This window comes from Nycticebus coucang, chromosome 20, assembly GCF_027406575.1.
Source record: "Nycticebus coucang isolate mNycCou1 chromosome 20, mNycCou1.pri, whole genome shotgun sequence".
Lineage (NCBI taxonomy): Eukaryota > Metazoa > Chordata > Mammalia > Primates > Lorisidae > Nycticebus > Nycticebus coucang.
The window spans coordinates 1,841,984-1,855,790 of record NC_069799.1 but is presented as its reverse complement, the minus strand read 5'-3'; the positions used below and the strand labels follow the sequence as shown (position 1 = coordinate 1,855,790).

General features: G+C 41.8%; 1 protein-coding gene across 4 annotated transcripts in view; it reads right to left on the bottom strand.

Annotated features, from left to right (window-relative positions):
- Positions 1-13,807, bottom strand: part of FNDC3B (fibronectin type III domain containing 3B) — a 369,147-nt gene that overhangs the window by 123,409 nt on the left and 231,931 nt on the right. The gene's annotated exons all lie outside the window — the stretch shown is intronic.

The following is a 13,807-nucleotide window of genomic DNA, read 5'->3' as shown; positions in this document are numbered from 1 at the left end:
GGCATGCTGCAGTGACTGATACTCCTAAGGAAAAAACACATAAGGAGCTAAAACTAAAGCCTCGTGAGCCTGGCTTAAATTAGTCAGAGTTAATTTTTAAAATTCATACAAAGTAAGACTGGAAAAATTATTCCAGAGAGATAGTTTGTGATCCCTTCAGCTTCTTCTCCCCCTTTACTAAGGTCCTAGCAAATACCGTAAGAGTTGATTATAAGACTACACTACCTAGCTTGTACCTGGCTACAGGGTCACTGTGACCTACATGACTTGTACTTACCCCAGTTTCCCTACTTCCCATTACAGACTGTCATGGCATTTGTACGAGCTGTCCTCTGTCACGTATTACCTCGGTTGAGTGTAATCCAACTCAGTCCTCATGATGTCTGGCCAAATTTTTCTTTAACTTATTCTTTTTTCTTGCTTCATTTATACAATCTGGACTTTTTTTTTTTTTTGGTAGAGACAGAGTCTCAGTGTGTCGCTCTTGGTAGAGTGCCGTGGCATCACACAGCTCATAGCAACCTCCAACTCCTGGGTTTAGGCGATTCTCTTCTCTCAGCCTCCCGAGTAGCTGGGACTACAGGTGCCCACTATTTTTTTGTTGCAGTTTGACTGGGGCTGGGTTTGAACCCGCCACCCTCGGTATATGGGGCTGGCGCTCTACTCACTGAGCCACAGGTTCCACCACAATCTGAACTTTTTACTTCAACTTTATTACTCTCTTTAGCCTCAGGTTTTAGAATTCTATGTAATTCTATACTTACTGTCCAGGTAATTTTTAAAACCCACAGCAAATACACAGTTCTGACCAATCCATTCATCTAATAAGTGATGTGCTAATGTTTATACAACTTAACTTTAATGTGTGTGTGTATAACTTCCCATCAAGTTTATTACAAGCAATAACTATTAAGAACACAGCAAGGCAGGTAACAGGGCTTTAGAATTGATTATCAATGTGACATATGACACCTTAGGAACCATATAACTCTTCTTCAGAATTAAACCAATTATCAGACTCTAGTTAGGCAACGCCATTGAAGAAAAGTCCCATGTATCAATCCATTACATTAGCTAAACAGTCTATACCCAAAAGTACCAGCTTTTATGGAGTTTTCTTGGGAAATATTTCATGGCTATTAGATTCAATAAGAACTATTTTTAAAGCATTGTGAGTCTTACCTCATGCTAGGCAAAAACTGTTTTGTTTCTTTTTTGTAGAAAATATATAGCAAATTAGATGGGTTCACTTCACTTCTTCATGGGAAATTCTGTTAACTCCCCTCATCACTTAAATTATACAGATTCTGATATTTGATTTCTATTAAATATGTCCTGAAAATACATGTTCACAATTTTACCTGTGTACACACGTATATCCACAGCACAAGTCATCTCTATTTCCAGAGTTGAAAGGCATAACTGTTACTGATGTCAGCTTTCTGACTTGCTGAATGCACCATGAGTAGATCCTTCACATGAACTGCTTCTCCAAAGACAGGAGATAGTTTTGCTAAGCGATTCTTGGCCTGACTTATTAGAGAAAGATACTTGGTGCTGCTATTCTAAGTATATATTAAATAAACTGAAAAGCATGTGGTGAAATGATGAGGAAAGAGAGGGAATACATTGATTAAGCCTAAAAAGGACGTAGGGTAATGGGCTGGCTCTGGCCATGTTTCTAGAATAGGGAGCCTGTGGCCCCCTCAAAGGACCACAACACTCCAATCTGGACCTCATGAACTTTGCCTTACATGGCAAAGTCTTTGGGGATGTGATTAAGTAAATGATTTTGAGGGCAATATTGGTCCTGGGTTGACCATATGGGCCCTAAATGAAATCACATGTATTGTTACAAAGAAGAGGCAGAAGAGTGTTTGATGCAGGTGGAAGAAGAGGCAATGTGAAGACGAGAGCAGGGAGAGACGTGAAGATGCTGGTCTAAGACAGCAACAATACGGCTGCCGCAGGGGAGATGCCCACAGACTCCTGAGGCTGGAGAGAGAAGGACGGAGTCCCCCTAGAACATGCTCTTCAACCTTTCTTATCTTACTGCACTTGAACCTGTGGTTAAAATTCTGCAACACACCTAAATTAAGTTGATAAGGAAAAAAAAGAAAAAAAAAAAATTAAAGGCCGGGCATGGTGGCTCATGTGTGTAATCCCAGCAGTCTGGGAGGCTGAGGCAGGTGGAATGCTTGAGCTCAGGAGTTTGGGACCAGCTTGAGCAACAGTGAGACCCTGTCACTATTAAAAAATAGAAAAAGTAGGTGGGCGTTGCGGTGAGCGCCTGAAGTCCCAGCTACTCAGGAGGCAGAAGCAAGAGAATCACTTGAACCCAAGAATTTGAGGTTGCTGTGAGCAATAACACCACAGCACTCTGGCCAAGATGAAAGTTGAGACTCTGTCTCAAAAAAAAAAAAAAGAATAAAAAAATATATACTCACTATGTTTTTGAACTTCTTTCAAAAATAATTTAATTATTATTATTATTGCTTAATATTTTGATGCAGCAATCATCTGACTTCTTTTCTGAATGTATTTATTGTCATTCCTTCTTTACGAGGTTTTTGTTTCTAGTCCTTATCTTAAACATTGTTATGGTTATTAAATTTTAAGCCTTTTTAATTCTGTGAAGGCAAACATGGAAACCTAATAAACACATGTATATGTAAAAGCAAATAATAATAATTTAATTAATGATCTTTAAAAATTTTTTCAGCACAGCTAAGATACTCTCCTATGGCAGTTGAAAATCACTGCTCTTAGAGCCTCCGGATGGAGCTCAGCCCTGCTGACACCCTGATTTCAGCACAATGACCTGACTTCACACTTCTGACCTCTGAAACTGTATTCTTCACATTCTTTCCAGAACTGTAAGAGGATAAATTTCTGTTGTTTCAAATTACCAGCTTTGTGGTTGTTTGTTAATCACAGGAAACTAACACCCAGCTTATCAGAAGTGTGTTCCCTTGTGTTAACCTTCTTTGTGGAAAGTGGTCATTACATAGGGAGCCCCAAGAGGCACCAGGCATTTTACAAAGAGGTGGCCAACATGTAGAGAATATTTTATAAATATCTTGTTAAATTTTGTAATGACTATTTTGTAAATAGAGGTACATTTCACTACAAGTTCTTATCTTCCCTGTGTGTGGTGATTTTAGGGGAGAGTTTTGGGACACTAGGTAGAATGACATGAAAAGAATGAAGAAAATTGGGTCCAATGTAAGGAACTGACCTCAAGAGCCACGACTGTCCTAGAGTTTATCACAAGCTTTAATTTGCCTTCTAATATGCAACTGAAATTTGCTACTGAATTTTTAGGCACCACACAGAATTATCCCAAATTTAGCACAGAAAGAAAGAAGATTGACGGGCAGCACCTGTGGCTCAGTGGGTAGAGTGCTGGCCCCATATACTGAGGGTGGTGGGTTTGAACCCGGCTCTAGCCAAACTGCAACAAAAAAATAGCCAGGCATTGTGACAGATGCCTGTAGTCCCAGCTACTTGGAAGGCAGAGGCAAGAAAATTGCCTCAGCCCAAGAGCTGAAGGCTGCTGTGAGCTGTGACGCCATGGCACTCTACCAAGGGCGATAAAGTATGACTCTGTCTCTGAAAAAAGAAAGAAAGAAAGAATGTTGAGAATATTCACATTCACCCCTTCTCAAATGCAGTTAGGATTCATATAAATTAATGCCAATATTTATCTTTTGATTTCCCGTTCTTCCCATCTAGTACATTACAGTGACTCACTCAGGGCGGCGCCTGTGGCTCAAAGGAGTAGGGCACCAGCCCCATACGCCAGAGGTGACAGGTTCAAACCCAGCCCCGGCCAAAAACTGAAAAAAATAAAAAAATAAAATGACTCACTCAGAGAAAATCTGCTCACAATAGTATAGCAGGAAAACAATATATTTTTGCAACAAGCCAAATGGTAGAATATTCTTTAGGTAAAAGGTAATTCTTTTAGTGTCCATAAATCTAGGCCTGGTAATGTATGAAACTGAATAAAACTGAAAAATTGTACAAAAGAGTTCCCATGAAACATACAGTTCTCAGATGCCTAAAATTTCTCTTGAATAAAACAATTTCCCAGGAAAAATATTACCACCTAAAAAAGTATAATAAGCACTCATCATCTATAATTATCAGTTGTCTAGGGATGTTTATTTTCAATGTTGCTATACCAGTCCAGAAAGCAAGACGTGGGCATTTTATTGAAACACCATAAATATTCCTTTTTTATTACATATAAAAGGTAAAGTGAAAAGTACACAAAGTTTGTAGGAGAACTTGAAATAATTGTGGCTTCTTTGATTAAAGCAGGTTGCTTTTAACAAACACACACTAACCCAGGGATAAAAGAGAAGTAGTGGTTTCCCCCTTACCAAAAATAAAAAAATTCAAAAATTTCTCTACTTTGCATTTTTAAGTGGAGAAATACACATCAAAACTCTAAACTGGCTCAGCACCCATAGCTCAGTGAGTAGCATGCCGGCCACATATACCAAAGATGGCGGGTTTTAGCCCGGCTTGGGCCTGCTAAACAACAATGACAACTACACCCAACTATAGCTGGGCACAGGGGCAGGCGCCTGTAGTCCCAGCTACTTGGGAGGCTGAGGCAAAAGACTTGCTTAAGCCCAAGAGTTTGAGGTTGCTGTGAGCTGTGATGCCACAGCACTCTACCCAGGGCAACATAGTGAGACTCTGTCTCAAAAACAAAACAAAACAAAAAAACTCTAAAATTTCACTTTAACAACTTCAGTATTCAAAAAACCCAACACCTCAGTACAGTGCACCACCACTCGTTTCAAAGTCTGCTGAAGAATTCACTTTCAATTTGCTTATCAAGTCAACATGTGTGGGCCACAGAGACGCTAACCCAGCACAGGACAAAAGTGCCAGTAAAGTCCAAGTAGGAAAAGAGTAGATTTAGCCATGTGGAGATTTGTTCCCAGTGAACCTGCCACTAAAAGAGTTCATGGACCACAACAGGACAGAAAGGCTTCCCCAGCCCTCCAGAAAATGTTAATCTAGTGGGAGGAATGGAATATACAATAATGGAACCATGAAACCTCTCTTATTTTCTGCCTCTTGTTTTTTCCCCAAATTATCTTTACTGCACAGCCCGTCTAATCTTCCCTGCACACTGTGTATGCCCCTTTTATTCCACTTGCTTCCCTATGTTTACCACTTCCTTTTATTTCAATGTACCATTCCTCCAAGGTCTTCCTCATTTCTTCCCACTCCTCACTTTCCAGTCTTCCTGATCCATCACAGTTTGCCTTTGTGCTTGGAACAAATCTCATCATCGCCTGGTCTGGCCTTTTCTGTCCTTCCCCGAGCATACCTTCTCCCCAGAAAGCCTTATTCCTCTGCCACAGCTGGAAAGTGGCCCTTAAGATCATGGGTGAGGGGGAGAGTTTTCTAAAATGGAAATTCAGAGAAAATTAAGAAAATTGTACAGTTAGCTTCAGGGGAACTGACACTTATTACTTGGTAAGTCTGAGTGCGCTGAGCTGGCATCACTGCTGTTTCCCAGAGACACTTCACACCCTGTTCTTTGCTCAATGCTTGATAGAATTTCAAGTAAATACAGTTCTCCTATGCTGTGTGTCTGGTTGGGTAAACAGCTGCACTGCAATGGGTTAGGGAGTCAGGGGGTTCTGAACATCTATCTATTTAAGCAGGACAACGGGTGGGTCAGTTGATGACCCCCCCACCAATGGAATGAAACTGTTTTAAATGTAAATAAGGACCAAGGCTGACCCCTGCAGAAAATGTGACCTGTAATCAGCACTTCTGCCACATTGACTACAATTGTCACATTATAATAGTGATCACAACAAACCAGAGACTCAATATTCTGCCTTTTCCTAGCAGCGGAGAGCTCCATTCCATGGTCAGGGACACAGGACACAATGACAAAACCAGTGTTGACTTAACAGCAGGAAATTTGCCCAAAAAACTATCTCAAATACTGCCACTATTTCAGATGGTGTGTTAATAAAAATAGAAGTAGTTTCTGATTCTACACAGCATGTGGTGGTCAGCCTCCTCAGCGCCCCCCCAGGGAGAACCCTCCACACCATGTTAATAGGGCAGGTCTATACAGCCCACAGAAAGCAGAAGTCAACTTTCAGGGTGTTAGGAAATATTGTGGAAGACTGAAATTTACTGGGTTGCCTAGCTAGCTTATCCAGAGCAAGGAATGTGGGCGTTAGTAAACTAAAGAAAGAAAAGCTGTTGTCACCTCCACATAACCTTCCCCCATCTTTTTTACAACACCTACAATATGCAGCTAAGTAAATTAGAGGGGTCAGTCTGTTGAGCTGGCAAGCTGGTTCAAACTGTGTCAAGACCAAGTCAAGACGGCCTGTTGTACCCCACTGCTCAGGCTCACTTAGACAATCCAGCCCAGGAGAGGAGAAGTGAGGAGGAGAGAGGACTGGATTTTATTTTTGCCCCAAACTTACCACGTTGTTGGTAGGTTAGCAATAGTCATAGAAATCTTTTCTTAGGAGTGGATGCCCCTTGGAATGCCTTCCTAGCTCAAGTCCTTAGCATGCATTATTCTTTAACATCGCCCCAGACGGCAGGATGTCTTACCCCTCAGCATTCTGAAGGCCACAGGCTGTGGTTCTGCTAAAGTAGCCCATGGAAGGCAGTTCTCATAAGCAAAAGAATGTCATGGTCTTTACCAATACTCACCAATACATTTTTAAAGAACTTAGTGTCTGAATTTGTATTAAGAGCTTATGACAGCTCTCTGAAATAGGGTTTTATTACCTCCATTTTATACACACATGAAGAAAATAAAGCTAAGAGGTTAACTCTCATGCCCAAGGGCACACAGCTGGGTTGGGACTGAGCTGGGCCTGAGCCTAGATCTGCAAGACCCTGCCTAGTGCATATTTTCCTTCCAAGTATGGCATTTGTGATGACGATTTTTAGCCCAGTCAAACTCAGAATTCAATATAGCTAAATGAGAAAATAACATGTAAAAGGTTCAATTCAATAAAATTGAAGGTTATATATACACCAGAAACAAACCATATTATCACTTCTACCTGCTATTTACAGGGTTCTTTGGGATAACATGTACTTTACCAACACGGGTTCTGATGTCATCTAAATGTCACTATGATCTATTCCCAAGAAAGCAAAAGGGCACAGAAAATAATACGGGTTTACAGAGCTAAGTACTACATATGGCAGAAACTAATCAGAAATTCTGCCCTCAAACATCTGCTGCACATTCATCTCAAAAGAAACTCAGAATTTTTTTGTATGTTGTTTGTCTTTTTATACATAAGTGAAAAATGTGAAGCTTCAAGTACGATTGAATGAGTTAAGACTTCTTGATTTGACATGAGAAAAATATCTCATCTTTCCTGCTGAAAGAATCATATTGTTAATATATGTTAAACATCCTAGATTGCAACAAAAATACAGAGAGAAAGGATAAAAGGCAAAAATATAGGATAAGTGATGTAACTTGACAGAGACAACTACAAGCTCTATTCACCGGCAAAATTTGGGCACCACGGTTTCCTCTTCGTTGAGCTGCCAAATTTACCTTTGCATCAGCAAAGTCAAAATCCCCGTAAAGGTAAAAAATTGACAAATCGGGGTCTATAGGAAAATATTATTCATAGTCTCGTTTTCCAGCTTTGGGTCTGCAGGAAAATGCCCAAGTCAGCAAGCAGACTTTAATGAGCAGTGTGCTCCTTATGGAAACAGCCTTCCTCTCCAAGCCACCTCCTCTTCCGTCCCACACACAGACAGCTGTAGGACCTTAGCAGTGGTTCTCAACCTGTGGGTTGCGACCCCTTTGTAACAATGAAAGTGCATCCTACATATCAAATATTTACATTACAATTTGTAACAGCAGCAAAATTACAGTTATGAAGTAGCAACAAAAATAATTTTATGGTTGGGAGTCACCACAACATGAGGAACTGTATTAAAGAGTTGCAGCACTAGGAGGCATTAGGAAGGTTGAGAACCACTGCCTTAGAGCCTGCTCAGTCCTCACTAGTCACTCAGAGGACTCTAAGAGGAAGGGATCTGGTAGCCTATGTTTGAAATGGAAGTGATGGTGTTAACTGCTAGTTTCCTGCCAAGATGAATGTCTCATGTCTCTTGTATTTTGATCCAGGAGTCCACATTGTCCTCCAAAAAAAAAACAACAACAACAACAACAAAAACAACATAGCAAAGGAAGCACTGACTGCTGGGAGCCTTGACTATTGTTACTCAGTGGGCAGCCCATGTCTCACAAGCTCCCGCGTGGTGCTCACGCTGACTGCCTGAGATTGAGGTAACCAGGGCTCCACCTAGGCTGGATCCCTGGGAACATGGTGACCATGGCCCATGTGCCCTGCTCAAACAAAAGAATGCCAATTCTATCTTCTTTCAAGGTACGTATAGGTGCATGAATACACACACGTGTGATAGTGGTGGGGGTGGGAAATTATACTTAACTGGAGACCCACAGATGAAAAAAGAGAATCTCTTCATTGATGAGATTTGAAAACCACTAACCATAACTCAGCCATTCATTTTACTAAAAAAGAAACTTAGGCTTAGAAAAATGACTTGTACTATATCATACAATCTACAACACAAACTGTTCCATCTCACAATGCTGTTATGTTTTTAAAACCTCAGAGTAACATGTGAAGACATCCTCACTCTTAGGGTAGGGCCCAGACCAAGGGAAAGCTCGGCAGTGCCAGCTGCACACACACACATGGGTTTTTGGAATCATGACTCTGCACTCTGGCTGTGCTCTGTCTCCTCACCCAATCCCACCTGCAATGTGCACACGCACACACACTCACACACACACTGGGATTGCTTATGTCTTTTCATATTAGACAATGAATTCTCAACAACGGATATTTTTACTCAACACAGTAGTTCCCAAAACAACACTAGCATCGAGCCTCACTCTCCTTTATGAGGATATATGACAAAGGGGCTACAATTGGCTGAAAATTAGGGGGCTTCACTTAGGATCCTGGATCTTGACTCACTGTACTGTACTGAATGATTTCCTTCATGTCATATGCTTTTGTTTTTGTCAAGAATAAAATGGAAGGAATGAACTTTCCCTCTCACTTAACAAAGAGCACCAGAAACTTCTTTACCTTTAACTATTTTAACTGGGTTTTGGCCACAGAACAGCCTCAGGCCCCAGCTCTTGCATAATATTCTGCATCCAAGAACAAATTTTTCCATTCCTGGGACTTGATGCCTAAGCACTGATCTAAAATCAAATAGTGGAAGAGAAAGGGGGCCAAAATTCTTAAAATATGTTTCCCTAATTTATGTGTCATTATAATATCTTGGGTGGGACAGTCTTCACAGAGGAAGAACATATTCTTGAAGAACTGAGTTTGCTAGGAAGGGGAACTAGAAGCACAGGCCAAGAGGAGTGAGGCATATTCATGCAACGTTGCAGAATACAGGATGTGAGGGGAATCTGAGGGTCACAGGAGGCTAGCCTGTGCCACGTCAGGCAGCTCAGACTTCATCCTGTGGACAAAATAGAGCACCATGGAGGTTCACACTATCCACTCCATCCCCCAGGCTGGAGGGCAGCAGCATGTTCACAGCTCGTGACATGTTCAGATCTTATTTAGTTAACATGGATGATGGCTGGAGGGGGAAATGGATACCCACAATAACCACACGTCTTAAAACATTTGATGGCTCTTTGGGAGGCCTTTTAAGGATCAAATGGAGCAAAGGAAATCATAGAAAATACTTGAGGAGACACCAATGACAGGGTCTATGATAAAGGATGTTCTCTTTCAGAACTGGGAGAGTCGCTTGAGGAGGTGATGAGATGATGGGTGAAATATATGGCACCAGTTCTATCAGAGAGGCCCCCAGAGTGTATGGTGCATTTCTAGCACAGTGGTAATCTCTCCTGGGAGCCTGGAAGCAGCTTTCAGAAGCAGTAGTCAGGGTGCAGGTTCAGCTTCCAAAGGAAGACGGGTTCTGGCTTACAGGACAAGGCTGTTGGGTGGGAGGGGGTATCAGATGGGAGAGCAGAGATGTGTCTGTTTTGAGGAGGAGATACCCTGGATGAAAACTAATCTGTAACAACAGGAATCCTGCAAGTAGTAAGGGTTACCATTACACTACGGTGTTAAAAACTAAGCTGGGCTATTCTCAATATTTAATAATGAAAATTAAAAGATCTATTTTATTGATGACAGAGGTTCAGGGAACACCAAAGGCAAATAGCTAGCAAGTGACAAAGCCCAAGTCTAAGCCAAGTACCACTGTGTAAAACCAATGTTCCAACTATTCTTGGCCCACATCACCCTGTCAATGCCAAGGGACTACACAGAGACAGGAACCCACTATTTCTCAGAGGGTGCTATGAAATTCTGTCATGCCTGTTTTCCTGAAGGTAACAGTAAATAAAAGGAGAGGTTAGCCCTGAGTGGTGTCCTTGAGCAATACAGCAATTAGTTCCAGGAAGAGGAAGTGGTGCAACAGCCGCATGTGTTCAAACAGAAGTCTTGCTCTGGAAAACAAAGCGACTGGGAATGCGGGATTCATTTCACAAGCATTTACTCAGTGCCCACTATGTGGCAGACACAGAACTAGAAGGGAGGGGAGAGGGGTGAATGGAACAAAGTCCCCACCTCACACTGCGCACAACTGACTGAGCCATTCCTTCCTTGACTGTCCTCAGTGCCTCCTACTAGGAAGTATTAACAGTCTTCTCTCTTGGCTGACAATTATCCCCAAAGGAAGTTTTGATTAAAAAAAAAAAAAAAATAGCCCACCACCACTACATGACGTCAAAACCGGAGCTTCCCAGGCGCGGCTGAGGAGCGGCCGCAGCGGGGCGCCCTTCACACCGACGGAGTCGCCTCGCTGACGTATGCTCGGTTTTACCACAGAACCAGGTAGAAATTGGAGTTGGTTTTTTGTTTTTTTTTTTTTAATTTTGCTCTTTTTAAGTAGTAGAAATGTTAAAAATGTTAATAGATGCCCTAAAAAACACGGCAATGATAAGGTAAGGGGCTTGGCCTCCTCTGGAGATGAGGACGACTGGAGCTAGGCAGAACAGAGAAAGCCCGCAGGCGCCCGCCGTGGGTAGCCCCCAACACAGGCCTACCCAGGGCAGCGCACAAGCAGTAATTGCAGTTTAACGTTAAGCAGAACCACTGCAAATTCAAACATTATTTAAGAAGTCGGCTGTGGCGAGCTCTGGCAGAGACGCTCGGGAACTCGAGAGCCCGCGTTGACAGGGAGGCAGGAAGAAGGCTTGGGGGGTCCCCTGAGCCGGCACCCACGTTCTGAGGCGGACACTACTGAGGCCTCTGTGCACCTGACCCACATCTCCCTCTGCCTTCACCTTACTTGTCCTCAATCTCCTTTCATATGTATTATGTTTGAAATGGCTTTGTTTTTAGAAAAGTTTAGGCTCACAGCCAAACCCAGAAGGAGCAGAGCCCACACGCCCCGCCTCCCGCGTGTCCTCAGCGGGAGCTGCCAGCGCGTCCTCGCCACCGCCAGCCCGCAGTTCACACTGGGATGCTGCATCCTGTAGTTCCGGACTAACACAGAACAACGAGCACCCACCCTCCACGTGGATCCAGGCGCCCACACACAAGTTTCACTGCCCCCAAATCCTCAGCGTCTTGCCTGTGTCTCTCGTTCTTTACCTACTCCTAGAAACTACAAAATCTCTTCACCATGTGTCTCCACAGTTCTGCCTTTCCCAGAACATCACGCAGAGGGGCGCACCGTGTGTTTCAGACTGGCCTCTACTCAGGAGCGTGCACGCCGGGGTTCCACCGCACCCAGCCGTGTCAGCAGCTTACTGCGTTCAGGACTGAACCACGCTCCCTTTGTCCAGGTGGCTGCGCAGTGTAGTCACCTCCTAAAGGGCTTCTCAGTTGCTTTTAAGTTTTGACCATTATGAAGAAAGCTGCTACAAACATTTATATGCAAGTTTTGGGGTGGAAATAAGTTTTTCCACTTATTTGGGTGAACATGTATTTTCATCCCGTACACAAATCCTCAGCTTCCAACTGTAAGGCGGGAGGGTGCACAAACAACAGCCCATTAACTCTCTGTTCCAAGCACACTGAGAGCACAACTCTGGTTGAGTCTGAGGGGCAACTTGACAAGAGCAGGAGCAACAAACTAAGTTTGAACTAAATCTGTTCTCCTTTTTATCATGAAACACCATGTTCCCAGAAGCCCAAGGCAAAAGTGATGTCACTGTTGCCCAACAAAGTAACATGTATTGCACATGATAGTAAAGGTCCAGCGTGCTCCAAGTATTTTCTCTCATAAGGTATGATGCCAAAATGCTTCTGAACATACTTATGTATATTAGCAAATACTTCTGTGTAGATTTCAATGCAAATCCCTTTCTTCTCTTGCAACTATAATATTAAAAAACAGAGCAGCTTATGCAGCGTATACATTTCGATACATGTGATATGAAATAACTGTATACGTAAGAAAGGTATTTATTTTTGCCAAAGTTAATCCATAATTGCCTTAATTTTTGTGGTAACTTTAACCTCCTTCATTTTATTTTCCTTCCCTTATCATCTATCTTTTTGCCCCTAATGCTTCCTTAGATTTATTAACCTGCCTCTATTATATGTATCTGTCATCTGCCTTAAATCATTTTTGGTGTAAGGCAGGGCAAAAATTATTAAAGAATGAGTCAAGTAATCAAAGTACTTCAAAATTCATAAGCTGTCTGGACAGTTTAATACATCCTTTTTTGGATGAAAACTCCCTTTAGAAAAACTTAACCCTAACTTTTTGGTATAAATTCTATTATACAGCTATGGTTGAAGTGTTATTATGAAAGCCTCTTGAACTTTCAGTCTCTAATATGATACTTGTCTTGTCTTTTGTTTAAGGATTGTTAAAAATGAGGTATGATAACTAACCAGTACGTAAAATTTGGAAAACAGAGAAAAGAATAATGAACAAAATGAAAAGAATGCACGCCACACTCAGAGAACGTGCTCTCACACTGCACGGTTTCTTACTATTCATCTCATGCTCTGATTCACTCACCCACATAATGGGGACACTGAAGCCAATATTTGGTTTTACCTAACTTTCCTCGAACCAGTCAGAGGCCTGTCTTCCTCAGACACCCAAACACACATGACCTTCACCTTTCTCATTCATAAGCACATTCGCACAGACACCATCCCTGCTTCCACCTGGATAAGCTGCAGTAGGGAATCAGCAGGTATGTTGAGTATCAGTCAGTTCTTCCCCTGTCTTTTACAACTGCTCCTGTCTATGTTTTCCAATAATTTATAGCTGTAGACTCAGCTACCTTCTTTTGCTTCACTTAAGTCAATCATCTCTATGCCTATAAAAAAAGCCTTTTTTGCCCTTGAGACATCAAAATAGGTTGTCTCTAAATTTCACCCCAAAACTTCATTTAAAACACATATATCTTCCTTCCCAATTGATCCATAGCCACAAGATTAACCTACAAAAAGAAAATGCCTTCTGAGCTGCTGTTGATCTAAATGTGGTAACCCCAATTCTTCCATCACAGTCTTGGTCTCTGAATACTTGACTTGGGTTAAAAAAGATGGCATTGAACAATAACTAAAGTCTGAAACTAAACAGAAATATAGAAATTAAATTTCAGTTTAGTAACATAAATTTATTATTATACAATAATAAACTTGGAACTAATTATATCTGGTATCATGAGATTTCAACTAGCCTGTACTTAGAAAAATTATTTTATTTTGAATTCCTTCCACATCTGTCTAACAAA